The sequence below is a fragment of the Glycine max genome, chromosome 18 (assembly GCF_000004515.6).
Source record: "Glycine max cultivar Williams 82 chromosome 18, Glycine_max_v4.0, whole genome shotgun sequence".
Classification (NCBI taxonomy): Eukaryota; Viridiplantae; Streptophyta; class Magnoliopsida; order Fabales; family Fabaceae; genus Glycine; species Glycine max.
The window spans coordinates 27,200,197-27,217,109 of record NC_038254.2 but is presented as its reverse complement, the minus strand read 5'-3'; positions in this window follow the sequence as shown (position 1 = coordinate 27,217,109).

Below are 16,913 nucleotides of genomic sequence, written 5' to 3'. Positions count from 1 at the left end.
GTTGCCCCTCTATTGGACGATCGCCTCTGGATGGCGAAAAGGTGCGCGAAATGAACATAATTTGTCTCCGCCCACCTCTCGACTTACTGTCCCCGAATGACAAAGGGCGCAAAATCTGTCTCTGCGCGTTTACCACCCAACTTGCTATTCCTGAATGATAAAGGGCGCAGAATTCGTCTATGCGCATTTATCACCCAATTTGCGAAATCTGAATGGCAAAGGGTGCAGAATTCGTCTATGCGCGTTTACCACTCGACTCGCTGCTCTTGAATGATAAAGGGCACAAAATTCGTCTATGCGCGTTTATCACCCAATTTGCGAAATCTGAATGGCAAAGGGTGCAGAATTTGTCTATGCGCGTTTACCACTTGACTCGCTGCTCCTGAATGATAAAGGGCGCAGAATATGTCTCTGCGCGTTTACCACCCAACTTGTTGTTCCTGAATGATAAAGGGCGCAAAATTCGTCTATGCGCGTTTATCACCCAATTTGCGAAATCTGAATGGCAAAGGGCGCAGAATTCGTCTATGCGCGTTTACGACTCGACTCGCTGCTCCTGAATCATAAAGGGCGCCGAATTCGTCTATGCGCGTTTATCACTCATCGAGCGTGCGGATGACCGTAATCTGTCTCTGCATGTCATCGGGCCTGCCGCCTCTGGATGACTAAAGGTGCAGAAGACGATGTTAGTCTTTGCGTGCTATCATGCTTTGAGTCTTAGAGATAGCAAAAGAAAGTTTTAAAAGTGTGGATAACCACTTGGGTATCTCCGCATGTCACGTGACTCCAGGGTCAGTATGACAGAAATTGTCTGCGCGGAAGATGACGTAAATCTCCGCGTGTCAACAGGCTTGTTGGCTGCGATTGACAAAGGATGCAGAAGACGACGTTAGTCTCTACGTGCTATCATGCTTTGAGTCTTAGAGATAGCAAAAGAAAGTTTAAACGGATAACCACTCGGGTATCTCCGCATGTCACGTGACTCCAAGGTCAGTATGACAAAAATTGTCTACGCGGATGATGACGTAAATCTCCACGTGTCAACGGGCTTGTTGGTCACGATTGACAAATGGTGCAGAAGATGACGTTAGTCTCTGCGTGCTATCATGCTTTGAGTCTTAGAGATAGCAAAAGAAAGTTTAAAAAGTGCGGATAACCACTTGGGTATCTCCGCATGTCACGTGACTCCAGGGTCAGTATGACAGAAATTGTCTGCGCAGAAGATGATGTAAATCTCCGCGTGTCAACGGGCTTGTTGGCTGCGATTGACAAAGGGTGCAGAAAACGATGTTAGTCTCTGCGTGCTATCATGCTTTGAGTCTTAGAGATAGCAAAAGAAAGTTTAAACGGATAACCACTCGGGTATCTCCGCATGTCACGTGACTCCAAGGTCAGTATGACAAAAATTGTCTACGCAGAAGATGACGTAAATCTCCACGTGTCAACGGGCTTGTTGGTCGCGATTGACAAATGGTGCAGAAGATGACGTTAGTTTCTATGTGCTATCATGCTTTGAGTCTTAGAGATAGCGAAAGAAAGTTTAAACAGATAACCACTCGGCTATCTCTGCATGTTATGTGACTCTAGGGTCAGTATGACAGAAATTGTGGGGCGGCTGACAAAAGCGAGGCTCTTGCTCCTACGTATCCTCAATGAGGAACTCAGACCTACGTAGTTCTGGATAACTTGTGAGACTAAAAATAGTCTCAGTGTTTTCTTTACTGAAATGCGAACATGCTTTAGTAAAGAGAGAAAACTTCCAACTAATCAGAGCAACATATGCTTTTCAGATGAATAACAATGTGTCTACCGAGGAAGGGGAGTATGTTGATGAAATCCTCTCATAACCATAATGAGATTTTGGATGTTAGCATTTCATTTCTAAATGACCATTTAGAGTAAACACTGGGTTCAACAAAAATAGAAGAAAATCACTCAAAGTGTATTAATCTCACACAGGTAAGTGTTTCGTCCTAATTCCAAACCATAGATATGCCATGACTTGATCTTGCAAATCATTTCCTATCAAATAAAAGATTACATGCGTGATCATGAATCAGTTGGACTTTTTCTTGGGAATGGTGTTTTTTTGTGGGAATTTCGACTTTGAATGTTTTTGGCCTTTTCCTTTTCTGTTTTTGTTTAGTGCGGGGCGAAAAAGTCACTGACACACAGGATTTTGGTTGGCAATCAAAGGGAAAGGACCACTTTAGGTCGTGGTTTCCTTTCTTTTCCTGTTTACTTGGTGACAAATCTGTATTGTTTAGATATTGTCTGGTCCTAAGACCTTTCTGCATATTTCTGCTTTTCTCTTCCGATCTTTGATCGAGAATTATCTTTCTTTTTTGAATTCCCCCATTTTCCTTGATTGGGAATTTTCCCTTTTCTCCTTTCTTCTGATTCTTTTGATCGGGAATTTTCTCCTTTTCTCCTTTTCTCTTCTTTTCTTTTTCTTTGTTTTGTTTTCTTCCGAGGGCAAGGATTATGGTGAGTTGGGACTTTGGCTCAAGGCTTGTAGCATAGCTGGACATGATATATGTCAGGGTTTGGTTTGGTTCAAGGATAAAAAGGGATGTCCCACATTATTTCCATGACACAAATGCAACAATGATGATTTGGAATTTGTATGCAAAACTAGTCATGCATGCACCTATGCGGACACTCAAGTGTCAAACTTTTATGGTCATGTGATGCTAGGGCTCAGGATTCATTTCCTCTATTTTAGTGAATCCAGTGTTTCCAAAATATGTTCTTTTATCAATTTGTGCATTCATCCGAGTCTATCTTGGGCGTTCGGAAAAGTTGGAAATTATCTCTTTTCACAAGCATGTTGTTTTTTAGCCAGACAACTTTTTATTTTTATTTATTTCCTTTTTTCCTTCCTTCTTTTTCCACGAGGTATTTTGCTACCTAAACATATGTATATTTTTGTGAGGTATTTTGCTATATACATGCGTGTCCAAGGTATCTTGCTACCTAAACATACATATATATGTTTTGTGAGATATTTTTGCTATATACATGCATATCCAAGGTATCTTGCTACCTAAACATACATATATATGTTTTGTGAGATATGTTTGCTATATACATGCATATCCAAGGTATCTTTCTACCTAAACACACACACACACACACACACACACACACACACACACACACACACATATATATATATTTTGTGAAATATTTTTTTGCTACATACATACATATCCAAGGTATCCTTCTACCTAAACATACATATATATATTTTGTGAAGTATTTTCTGCTACATACATGCATATCCAAGGTATCTTTCTACCTAAGCATACATATATATATATATATATATATATATATATATATATATATATTGTGAAGTATTTTTTGTTACATACATGCATATCCAAGGTATCTTTCTACGTAAACATACATATATATATTTTGGTGAGGTATGACCACCTTCCAAGCTTGTGCTTGTTTTATTTAAATTCTCAGGATCTTGAGCAGCTAGGTGTGTCAAAGGTGATCAAATAACAAGCAGAGATTTAAAAGGTACTAGGTTGCCTCCTAGTAGCGCCTCTTTAACGTCTTGAGCTGGACGCCTGATGACTTGTCGGTCACGGACCTAGTACTTTTGCTTACCTTTGGCTTTGGACTTTGGTCGCCTATTGGTCGGCAATGTGTCGTAGGCAACGCTCTAACCTTTTTGTGGATGAGCTGAGGTGAACTCTAGAGGTGGTGGTGGTGCGTCTATTGCCCGCTACCGGCCATCCCAATGCTGCTGTGGTGTCTCGCCCTGCGCCTGTCTGGGGGCACAGTACTTCTTGATGAAAAATCGGTTAATGCGGGGCCTAATGACCTTGTTGGGGGTGACAGGCACTCCGTAAAACTGACAGAGGCTCATAATCAGAGCTGGAAACCCTAGGACCCTGTTGGACTTCTCCGGGTCCTCTGGGTGTCTTGCGGGAGCGATCCCTACAAACAATAGATGACATCAGAAATCAATTGAGCGATGTGCATACTTACCTATGTCATGATGGCATGACCTTGCTAGGGGGAATGGGCACCCTGTAGGACTGACAGAGGCCTGTAACCAAAGCTGGAGACCCCAGGGCCCTGTTGGACTTCTCCGGGTCCACAAGGTGTCTTGTGGGCGCGACCCCTGCAAATAGTAGATGGCATTAGAGATCAGTTTGAAATAATGCTTACCAACCTATGTCGGGACGGCACAGACAAACTGATTCTTCCGCAGGGGGAGATCGGCATTACGGTCACTAGGCAGAATGTTGCTAAGTAGCAACGTCATCCATATATATGTAATAGTGGTCATGTTGGTGCGCATGATCCGCACTTGTTTCTTTGCAGCGGCACGGGTGAAATCTTGCCCCGGTATTCATAGTAGCTGCACGATAGCCTCCTCCTCTGGTTGTACTTGCATAGGTGGCCCTCCTTCAGGATCAGGGGGTGGCCCAGGAACTGATAAAAGGAAACTACTGGCCCCTTAACCAGGAATGCAAGTCTCGGTTTAAGCATTTAATTGCAGAGGACCTTAAATTATCTTAAGGTGTGGATATGGAGCCCACTGAAAGTGAGGACGCGTAGCCCTCTAAAGGCGAAGGCGTGTCGCCCTCTGAAGTTTAGGACGTGTCGCCTTTTGAAGGTGAGGGAGTGTAGTCTTATGATGGCGAGGACGTGTAGTCCTCTAAAGGTGACGGCGTGTCGCCCTCTAAGGGCGACGGCGTGTAGCCCTTTGAAAACGGGGACATGTAGTCCTCTAAAGGCGAAGGCGTGTAGCCCTCTGAAGGTGGGGACGTGTAGTCCTATGATGGCGAGGACCTGTAGTCCTCTAAAGGCGAGGACGTGTAGTCCTCTAAAGGTGACGGCGTGTAGCCCTACAAAGGCGAAGGTGCATGACCCTTTGAAGGCGAGGACGTGTAGTCCTTTGAAGGTGAGGACATGTAGTCCTCTGAAGGCGAGGGCGTGTGGTCCTCTGAAGGCGAGGACATGCAGTCCTCTAAAGGCGAGGACATGTAGTCCTCTAAAGGCGAGGACATGTAGTCCTCTAGAGGCGAGGACATGTAGTCCTCTGAAGGCGAGGGTACATGACCCTTTGAAGGCGAGGACGTGTAGTCCTCCGAAGGTGAGGACGTGTAGTCCTCTAAAGGTGAGGGTGTGTAGTCCTCTGAAGGCGAGGACATGTAGTCCTCTAGAGGCGAGGACATGTAGTCCTCTGGAGGCGAGGACGTGTAGTCCTCTGAAGGTGAAGGTACATGACCCTCTAAAGGTGAGGGCGTGTAGCCCTTTGAAGGCGAGGACGTGTAGCCCTCTGAAGGTGAGGACATGTAGTCCTTTAAAGGCGAGGACACGTAGTCCTCTAAGGGTGAGGGCGTGTAGCCCTCTGATGGCGAGGGCATGTAGCCCTCGAAAGGTGAGGACGTGTAGTCCTCTAAAGGCGACAGGTTCTAGTACCCATGGGTTCACCCTTATGAGAATACATGAGATTGACTCATTGAGAGGGCCGATCATCCCAAATTCATTAGATGTAGGAAATCTATGCAGTTAACATAATTTTTAGGGATGCAGATGTGTGCAACCTTTGTCGTGAAATTTGGTAAATGCGGACTTCATATGAAACAATGCAATGCAATGGAAAGTTGTACAATGACATTCTTTCCCTATTTTGTGATTTTGATTTTGATTAAATTTAATTTTTTTGGAAAACACAGATTGACTGTCCTTTTGAAAGAGGTGATAATTCATGCAACCTTATCCTATCTTTTGCAAATCTCTCCGGGAACTCCCTCAGAGTGCATGTTTTGTTTGATTTAGTCACTTGACCATTTTGGAGTGACGACAATGGAGTCGTTTGACGTTTAATCAATCCATATAAATTCTAGGGTTTGTCCCCCTTTTTTTTGTTTAAAAACATCGACGGGTGAGAACTTTTGATCTGCCCCTATGTTCACTTGAGGCTCATGCACAATGCCTCTCATTGCCCCAGTGTAAGGCTTTGAGGTACCAATTGTTATCTTTCATCATGACCTTGTAGCTGGGAACCTATTGGGTGAGAACTTCTAATCTGCCCCTAGGTTTACTTGAGGCTCATGCACGGTGCCCCTCATTGCCCCAGTGTAAGGCTTTGAGGTACCAATCATTGTCTTTCGTCATGACCTTGTAGTAGGGAACCTATTGGGTGAGGACTTCTAATCTACCCCTAGGTTCACTTAAGGTTTATGCATGGTGCCTTTCATTGCCCCAGTGTAGGGCTTTGAGGTATCAATCGTTGTCTTGTTTTCACAACCTTGTAGCAAGGAAGAATGTAAGAAGCGATTGATTCTGAAATAGGACTTTCAAGGACAAGAAATAGTTGAAGGATTTTTTCAGTTGATGGATTAAGTCAAATGACTCCTATGTAGAAGCAAGATGTTTTGATGTTTTGATGATGCCAAAGGATCAAGTGCTTCTAAGTTTTATTCAAGACAAGAATCGAAGAATCCAAGAAAATCAAGATATATGATCAAGTTGATCTCTAGAATCTTAGGAAGAAGTTTCCAAATTGAAAAAGCAAAAAATTTGGCCAAAGAATTCTATCTAAATCATTTCAAATTGCGATTTACTCTCTAGTAATCAATTACCAGCAGCTGAAAATGTTTATAACAGTCACTAAAAATTTGAATTCAAAATTTATAATGTGTAATTGATTACCATGGATGCTAATTGATTACCAGCAGTTTATTGAACGTTTTAATTCAAATTTTAAAGCCTGTAATTGATTACACAAGTCTAGTAATCGATTACCAGAGGAGACAAACTTTCCGGAATGATAAAATGAGGTCACATGAATGTCTTGAAAACACAGTCAATCAAATGCTTCTTTTTTTTCTTTTTTTTTTATTTTGAAATTTATTTTTCTTTACTTGTCGTTTTACGGCACCCTCACCAAATGTGTAGCACGAGTAATTTCTGATTGAACAGTTTTGGAAGTCCAAACTTGGGAGCGCTGGTCGCTTGAACAAATAGACCAATGGCTTGCACCCACATTCTGGTGAAAGTTGAATAAGCAAAGATGCGCTTGTGAGAGGATGAGGGACAAAGATATCAAATTTATCCATTTTATTTAGCATTGTAACTTTTACAATAATGGCATAAACTTGGAAATCCTTATGAGTCATTAGAGACACCTAACAACAGCTTTCAATATTGCCCCATGTGTGGTGTCGCTTGTCAATGTCAGGACTCATACGCGATACTCCTTAAATTTCAGCCAGCCTGCATCAATTAGACTTTGCACCTTACGCTTCAGGGTCATACAATGCTCAATGGAATGCCTCGGGGTTCCTCCATGATAAGCACACATTGCGTTTGAGTCGTATCCTCGGAAAAATGGAGGTTGAGGAAACCTAGTAGGGGTTATGGCTACCATTGCAGTATCAAGTAGATAATGGAGCAAGTTAGCATGGGACACCAGAATTGGGGTGAATTTTACAAGCTTTTTGCTGCAAAATTCCTTCCTTGGTTGGTGTTTTGGTTCGTGCTAAAGGTGGTGTTAAACATTGGTTGTGTGGAAGGTGGGTTTTGTGGTTGATTTAGGGATGGCCTTTGTGGACAACTGGGTGGTAGGTAAGGAGAAGGGTTGTTATTGGCTAAGTAATGACATTGTTGGGTTGGTGGGAAACTTGGCCGTATAGGAATGGCAATCACAGCATGGGTTTCTCCCTCATTCTCATCCTCTTCATTTGCCCCAGTTTTCTCAGTCGTCCAAGCAGGATGATTAAATTTGCCTCTTTCCAGACCCACTTCGATCATTTCGCTGGCGAAGACTAAATTTGTAAAACTTGAAGGTGTGTAACCCACCATTTTTCATAGTAGAATACCGGTAATGTGTCTACTATCATTGTGATAATCTCTTTTTCTGTTATTGGGGGTGCTACTTGAGCTGCCAGATCCCTCCACCTTCGAGCATATTCCTTGAAGGATTCATGCTCTTTTTTGCACATGTTCTATAGTTGCATCCTATCCGAAGCCATATCAAAATTGTACTGATACTGCTTAACGAAGGCAATCATTAGGTCCCTCCAAGAATGGACTCGGGAAGGTTCCAAGTTAGCGTACCAGGTAACAGCTACCCCAGTAAGACTTTCTTGAAAGAAATGTATCCGTAGTTCCTCATCTTTTGCGTATGCCCCCATCTTCCGACAATACATCTTTAGATGGTTCATGGGGCAAGTAGTCCCCTTGTACTTGTCAAAGTCCGGCACCTTGAACTTGGGAATGACCATGTTTGGGTACCAGGAACAACTCTTCTAGGTTAGCGAAGGCACAATCTTCTCCTCCTTCAATGTCCTTGAGCCTTTCCTCTATGTGATCCAGCTTTCCCTTTTCAGCCATAGCAGGAGGGGCTCTTCCCTCCACAAAATGCAAGGGTTGTGGTTGTGGGCGAAACTGAGGGCCATCCAAAGTGTTTGGCATGGGTATACCACCAACTGCTTGCCCTCCAGTGGCATATCCGAGGCAAGGCTCGAAGTCGGCTAGATTGTGGTGGGGAATTTCATGTGTCTCCCCCACGATTTAAGAGACAAGTGCATGATCAGTTTGGGGTTGTTGGCTCTCAATGGGTATAGGAGTGGAGTTATTGACATTCTCACTGGGAGTGTACGCCACATTGGGTGGTGTACAGTTGGGAGGCAGGCCATATGGCGGGAAGGCGTGTTTGTTTTGAATTTGCACATCATGGGGGTCGTCCCTACTTCCCAAATCTTTGCCTACCTTATTTGAGGTTGGATGATTCATTTGGTTGAGGCCAGATGGGGGCATCGGGTTCACCTCAGCAATGCAGCCGCATTGACCTCCATTATCTCCTTCATGCTCATATTGGCCGCCATCATTGTGGCCATTTTCTCTTTCATGGCCTCCATGTCAGCCTTGATCTGTTCTTGCACCTCCTCTACTTCACTCATTACTCTAGCTCTAGCACAAGTTCGGTAAGGGCGCCGTAAAGTGTGTTCTTTTCTTTCGGTAACAATGATTAAGTTCATTTTTATTTTATTTTATTTTATTTTATTATTTTTATTATTATTATTATTATTTTCAAGGAAAGATTGAGCAATGCAACCAATGAAAAGCATGGATGTATGTGAATGATGCACAGTTGAAGTATTGCGAATTTTTATATAGGACATAGGGTTGAATCAATTTAGATTTTCAACATGGTCCATGACATCTTTGTCAAGGTGAAACTGGAAGTAACAAGGACATCAACAGTCCTAAATGTGTTTGGCAGTAGACGAAGCAGCGATGTAACTCGATTCATCTTTTGCCCCAATTTTTGCAAGATGGTTACTTCCATACTTCAACTTGACTTGATGAACTTTTTTTCGAAAAAGCATGAGCTTAATTTAACCCTATAATCCAAGGAATGGCAATTCTGATCGCCAATACTTCAACAACCTTTCATAGGGATGAATGACTCGGGCATACTTTAAGCTATGCATGGAAAATGTAATTATGAAATTGAGATGGCTGAAGAAACATCATTTCCTAGTTAACCATGCATTAGGTACCATGTTCACTCATTTTGTTTTTAAGTGAAACGGGTTTATGATCCCAACATGGTTGGCTCATGATACCGAATATATGCAACCAAGAATGCATCATGAATTTTCATGCTTCCCTTTTTGTTTTTGTTTTGTAGAGGAAAATGCAAGGATCATGCATGAGCGAACATGAAAACAAAAGGTATGCAGTTTGTAGAACAAAAAGTATGTTGAACGCGTATGCATGATGATGCAATGCAAAATGTGATGCTGGAATATGATAACGGGAAAATGCCGAAACGATATGTTCATTATGATGCCATGAAGAGATGCTTATGTGATGCATGATATAAATGCATGCTAGAGATAAAATGCAGGAATGATTTGATTCGCACTAACTTTTGGATTAAAAACATGGGACAAACTCATTTTATTCAGAAAGTTATAACTAGTCAAGATCTGAGTGACAATACAAACTTCCTAGCGGTTCCTAATTATATGGGCCATTAAGTCTGCTGACAATAGCTGAGAAGTCCGTGGATCTCCTTAGGGGCGGAGTAAGTGTCCGCCATAGCTTTGGCCTTGGCTAGCAATCGGGGAAGTTCTTGACTCCCGTTCAAGGTAAGAGCAAATCGGTCCATCCATATCGTTGCCTCTTGATGTAACGAGTCGATCACCCTTCCTCTAGCCTCCTTTTCCGCGTACACTTGGGCATACTCGTCCGCCACCCTATGCTCGTGGGCTGTGGCTAGACTTAGTTCCTCTTGGTACTTGATGATGATGGCTAACATGTTGGTCTCTGTCTCCTATAAACGCTGAGACAAACTTCTCTTAGACCTCGAGCAAGCCTTCAACTCATCCTTCAAGATCAAACTGTCTACCCGCGATTGGTCCCTTTCCTCTCTTCGGAGTTTAAGCTTGCTGTTGCTGCCCCACAGAGCCCCTCGGAATTTGTTTCGGTCGTGTTCTTCCCTACAAGCCCTCTTGTTTTCTCATTCCAAGGCTTTGGTGGTAGCCACATTTACATCTCTCAGTTCGGTATTCTCCTTTCGGATTTTCAGAGCTGCTGATTTGAACCTTTCTTTAACTGTTTGGGCTTACTCGAGTTCCGCCCTAAGGGCTTGCACTTCTTCGTCTTCCTCCGGTGCCTCAACTTCTTCCCTTTTAGAGGTTCTCAAACTCGGAATCCAATCCAAACCTTGCACGTGGGCTTTCAACCACTTACTGTAGCCACCGATGGGCCCATTGTTACTGCCCTTGAGTTCTTTGTCCTTCTTTTGCAACACCTCCCATGCCTTGCGGACCTTCTGAAGTGTCTCCACGTTGGCCTTATTGAAACCTCGTGAAATGACAGGCACGATCTCTTCCTCTAGTGATGCCCCTCTCATAGGGTAGCCAAGTTGTCTTATAGCAAGAATGGGATTGTAGCTGATGCAACCCCTCGTCCCCATCAAGGGAACATTTGGAAATCCTCCGCATGAAATAAGAACTCTTGTTCTTCCTTCCTTCCATCGAGGGAACCAGTTGACAGATGCTCCTTCTTTGCTTGCTAAGAGTTGGTCCCAATTTGCCCCTCCTTTCTCTGTGCATGAACAGTGGCTTTCTAGTGGGCAAGCATGCCTCACCTCTTGGCGAAAAAGGAGTGAAACTAACCATACATAAAGAGCTGGAGTACAGCAAACAATCCTTGTATTGCTCTTTTCACATCTTCGGTCGAAGGTGTCATATAAGTCAGCTAGCATAGCGACAACCGGGCTTTCCTTGTGGTTATGATAGGCAAGAAAAGCGTCGATCACTGCTAGGTCCACCAACCCATCCACATTCGAAAAGAGGACTCCTCCGAAGATCAACAGTGCGAGAATATCTATGAACGGGGCCCACTCGCCTTCACCTGCCAAGATTCTTGCTTTTGCCTCCAAATATTTTCTTGGTATTCCAACCACCCCATTTTCGACTTGCTTCCTGTGGTCTAATTCCTACGCCGAGATTTGGACTATCTTGGAAATTCTAGCTAATGAGGGATAGACCCTTAAGAAGAGGTATGGTTTCCTTCCCTCTAGAGGGCATCCTAGGATCTCTTCAAATTCTTCTACCATAGGTGATAGCTGGAAGTCCCCAAAGGTGAAGCACCTCAACGACTGATCATAATACTGGGCAAGGGAGGCAATGGCCTCTATGGAGACTTCTACCATGGCTAAGTCCCAGATTTTATCGTAAGCTTTGCGAAAAGCTTGCCGCAGGAGCTTATCCATTAACTGCCCTAACTCCTTTAGACTGGAGGTCCCTAGGCTCTTGACCTTGACTTGATAGAACCTCCTTTTAAGTGAAGGCATTTGACTTGATCCCATGTTTTACTAAAGTGAACAAAAAAATCGGTGCGAATTAAAACTCTGACATCTATCATGGGTGGAATGCATGAATGCATGAAGAAATGCATAAAAAACATATGCGATTTATGAATACGGGAGCCCGAGAAATTGTCTCCTTCTTAGATACAACGTCTTGGGGTAGCAAAGTGCCCGACGTATGTATTTCAGAAGGTGGTACGGACCCTCCGTTGGTTTGACAAAGAGAGGGGACCAAAACAGAATTCGTGCGTGATGCATATGTGAAAGGCGCAACACGGGAGTGTACAGTATGACAATATTCACAAAATATAAGCAAAAGGGTACATGACACTTATGCATGGTAGTGTGAAAAAATGGCACGCAGCGTGGCTTCGTGCCCCTATTCAAGGGACCTATATGGGAGAGAGCTAAAAAGGTTTTTAGTGATAATCCTCAAGGTGGTCATATCTCTCTTGATGGTCTCTAGAGGTATCATCCTCTTCGAAGAACATATTGCAGCAGTAGGGACTACTAGCAACAATATGTTATCAAAGAGAAAAAATCTAGATGAGGGTTCACTGTAATCAAGCAAGTCGGAGACCTAGCATGATCACAAATTCACCTCCACTCCTTATGTTCCCACGAACCCGGGTATAGGGCCCTTTTTCAAATCACCGTGTGTGCAAATAGTGTTGGTGTTTGTGTGCATCAAATGAAAATATTTACCTCATGCATACATTTTAAAACACACTAAAATCATAAAAGAGTTATATACACAAGAACATAAGGAAAATAGAGGGAAACCAACAAAGGATGATGTTATGATAAAACTTTGCACAAGATTAAATTGCCTAACTCTCAAAAAATGGTCCCCAGTGGAGTCACCAATTGTCGCAACCTACCCTTCGGCGGGAGGGCGACGCGTGACTTGTGGGTGCGTGTTCCAAGAAAGGAATACACGTGGAGTCGCCACCAACGTTTATTTGAGGAAAACGTCAGAAAAACCGGAAAAGACGTGATCTACGAACCCTAAGTGAAAAGTTCGGGAGTTGTATTTACACACAGGGAAGGTATTAGCACCCCACGCGTCCGTCACAAGAGACGGCAACCTTTAATCAAATGTGCAAATATGACTTCAATTTATATTCTTTTCCCTTTTTACGTTCTTATGTCTTTTTATATTTTTATCTTTTTGTGGTCGACGAGGGTGTTTCCCTTGCTCCTACGTATTCCTCAATTGTGATAAAGAAATCAGACCTACCTAGTTCTTTGTGAACAAAGCGTCTTGGTTATGTTATTTTTTTATCCTTTTTTTGCAAGATATGTTTTTATTGAATGAAAGGTCATTTAAGGCGTTGGACCATTAGACAATCTTTCGATTCTTTTGAAAAGTGAGAAAACATTAAGGCATTGGACCATTAATGATTTCTTTATTTTTGAAAGAGGTAACAAAGTTACATATTGATTTTAGGCTTTTTTAGAAATCTACACATAACCAATAAAAGCAGAAAAGACCATTTCAAGGCGTTAGACCTTTGAAAATGGCTTTTTTAGGCGATGACAAAAGTTTGGTTTATGAATTGATTTTAGCCTTAGTTTCACTTTGGTTATTAGTCAATTCGATTAAGAAAGAGAAATCCCAAAGAAAAACGTCCGATTGATTTTTTTTATTTGTTTTACTAAAAGATATTTTTGATTATTATATTATTATTTTACCTCTTTTTGGTTTCCAACGTGGCTACGGCATGACCGAACGGTCGGATTTTATTTTAACAGAAATTAACGGATGTTACAATTCAAATGATCGGTGAAAATTTATTTTATTTTTTATTAGGGGAGAAAATGACTTAAGTAAATGACTAAAGCACGTCAAAACGGGGTACGAAAAGTAAATGAAATGAAAATAAAAGCACATGAAAACAAATGAGGACCACTAAGGGTACATAGAATGAATTGAAAAGTTCGATTTCGGGAACTTACCGGTTGAAGACCGAAGAACGACGAAGAACGTCGAACAACGGTTGAAAATCTTCGCGAAATCACCCAGGGAAATGTTACAGAAGCGCCTCATCTTGGATTTTCTTCACGAAAACAATTTTTCTCACTAATTTTAAGTGGATCTCAGATACCAGGCGGGTTGAACATTTTTGTTCTTCCCTCCTTCCCCTATTTATAGGAAAAGGAAGGAGATGCTTGCCACCCAGCTCGCCCAGGCGAGCTTAGCTCGCTCAGGCGAGCTAGGTTGCTTTCTCCAGAAGCAACCACCTTCTGGAGGAACATCCTGGAAGGCCCAAGTGGGCTTGATTGCTATTTGAACCCCCATTTTTACTAAATACACCCCCTGCCTTTTTTTTTGGTGATTCTTTTTCCATAAAGTTATGGAAACTTACGAATTTCGTAACGATACTTGTTTTCTTTCCGTAATGTTGCGGAACCTTACGGATTACGTAATCATCCCTTTTTTTGCCTTCCGGAACTTGACGAAACTTTACGGATTGCGCACTAACACTTCCTTCTAATTTCCGGCATGTCACAGAACTTCACGGATTGTGCTACAACGCTTTTCTTTTGGCTTCCGGCATGTCTCAGAACTTCACAAATTGCCTAACGATGGGTGCCAAATACCTCGAAGTGGTTAAACGAGGGTCGCATCCCAACAAAGGATGGTCCCCGGACGAAATTAGGGTATGACAGTAACACAGTCTTCTTAGTTGGACATTGAGAAGCTATGTGACCTCTCCCAAGCACTTGAAACATTTTATCTCGCTACCCCTTGTCTTTTTAAGGGACTCATTGGATTTAATTTGAGTCCTTTGAGGTGCAACATTGTAATTGCTTGAAGAACTAACTCCTTCCTTCTTATTTTTGTCCTTCCAACTTTGAGAATTAAAGTTAGAAGAGCTCCTTCTCATGGTACCCTTTCTCTTAAGTTATTGTTCTACCTTAGTAGCTCGATGTACTAAGTCCTCCAACTCCACATAGTTCTCTTATATCACTATTAAGGCCATGTAAGAAGTGTGCCATAGTAGCTTCTCGATCTTCATTAAGACTGGCTCTACTCAAGGAAATCTCCATCTCTTTATAATATCCATCTACACTTTTTTTTCCTTGTATGAGCCTATGAAGCTTGTTATGAAGGTCTTTATTATAATGAGAAGGAACAAATCTTCTTCTCATTAATCTTTTCATGTCCTCCTAAGTATTCACCAAAGGTTCTCCAAATCTTCTTGTTATTAGTCCCACCAAATAAGAGCATAGTCAGTGAACTCCATGGATGCCACCTTCATCATTTGATTTGGCTTCTTCTGGAGGATCTTCATTGCTTCCTTTCCCTTTCCCTTTAGAATCTTGTCCATGAATATGCATTTGTTCTAAAGATTCTGCAACATCATCTAAAATATCCTTTCTTGGAGAAATAGCATTAGATTCATCAAAGGAAACATGAATAGATTCTTCAATAGTCATAGTTCTTTTATTATATATTCTATAAGCTTTACTATGCAAGGAATAACCAAGAAAAATTCCTTCATCTGACTTAGCATCAAATTTTCCTAAGTTTTCCTTTCCATTATTTAATACAAAGCATTTGCAACCAAAAACATGTAGATGTGAGATGTTTGTTTTTCTATAATTGAACAATTCATACGGAGTTTTCTTAAAGATAGGTCTGATTAAAGCCCTATTAATGATATAACATGTAGTATTAATAGCTTCAGCCCAAAAATATTTTGGAAGAGGAGTATCATTCAATAAAGTTCTAGCAATTTCTTCCAAAGACCTATTTTTCCTTTCAACAACTCCATTTTGTTGAGGGGTTCTAGGTGCAAAAAAATTATGTTCAATACCATGCTTTTCACAAAATAAATCAAATTCTTTATTTTCAAATTCACCCCCATGATCACTCCTAATAGATATAATCTTGAAATTTTTCTTATTTTGAATAACTTTTGCAAGTTTCCTAAATGCTTGAAATGCATCATTCTTATGAGTGATAAATAATGTCCAAGTGTATCTAGAATAGTCATCTACTATAACAAGGGCATAGAAACTTCCTCCAAGACTTATAATTCTAGAAGGACCAAACAAATCCATGTGTAGTAATTGTAAAGGTTGAGTAGTTGAAACAATGTTTTTGGATTTGAATGAAACTCTAGTTTGTTTTCCTTTTTGACATGCATCACATAGTCTATCATTTTCAAATTTTAGTATTGGCAAACCAATAACTAAATCTTTTGAAATTAATTTATTTAAATGTTCCATGTTTATGTGAGCAATACGTTTATGCCATAGCCATGGATCATCATCTTTGCTAAGAAAACATTTATTATTATCTAATTTTTGGCTTAAATCTATCATATAGACATTGTTAATTCTATACCCTATATGATGTGAACCTTACGGGGCGGATCGCTTGATACAGGCTGTAGAATTTTTGGATGACACCACTTCCAGTGAAGGAAGATAAGTCAGGGTAGACGCCACTTCCGGTGAAGGAAGATAAGTCAGGATAGACGCCACAAGGATTACCTTGATAAGTAGAACATTTTCAATGGAGTTTGAAGAATTCGTACCTATTTTTCCAACTCCAAGAATTCTACCTACTTTTCTTGGGAGAGATATGTGTGAACTTTGATGAATCTCCCGTCATATGCTTTGAACAACCGCTATCTATATACCATTTCTTCTTCAAAGATACCTACATAAGCAAGTTTGTGACTTAGGTACCCAAACTTTATTGGGTCCTTGTGTGTTAGTATTGACTAAAGATCCTTTTGGGACCCATATCATTTTGATATTGTTGCAATTTTTCCTAAAATAACATGTAGATGTGCCATGCCCTTTTCTTCCACAATAAAAACATGTAATGAAAGGAGAATTGTATTTTTTTGAGAAAGAAAAGAAACTTTGTAAAACTTTTGTTGTTTTTCTGGTTTGTATCCAATTCCTGCTTTATCAAAAATACATCTTTGATTCCTAATATAACATCTAGTTTATTCTTGCCAATAGAAAATTTTGCAAGTGAATTTTTCAAATTTTTAATTTCTTCTATATATTGCTACAGCATTTACAT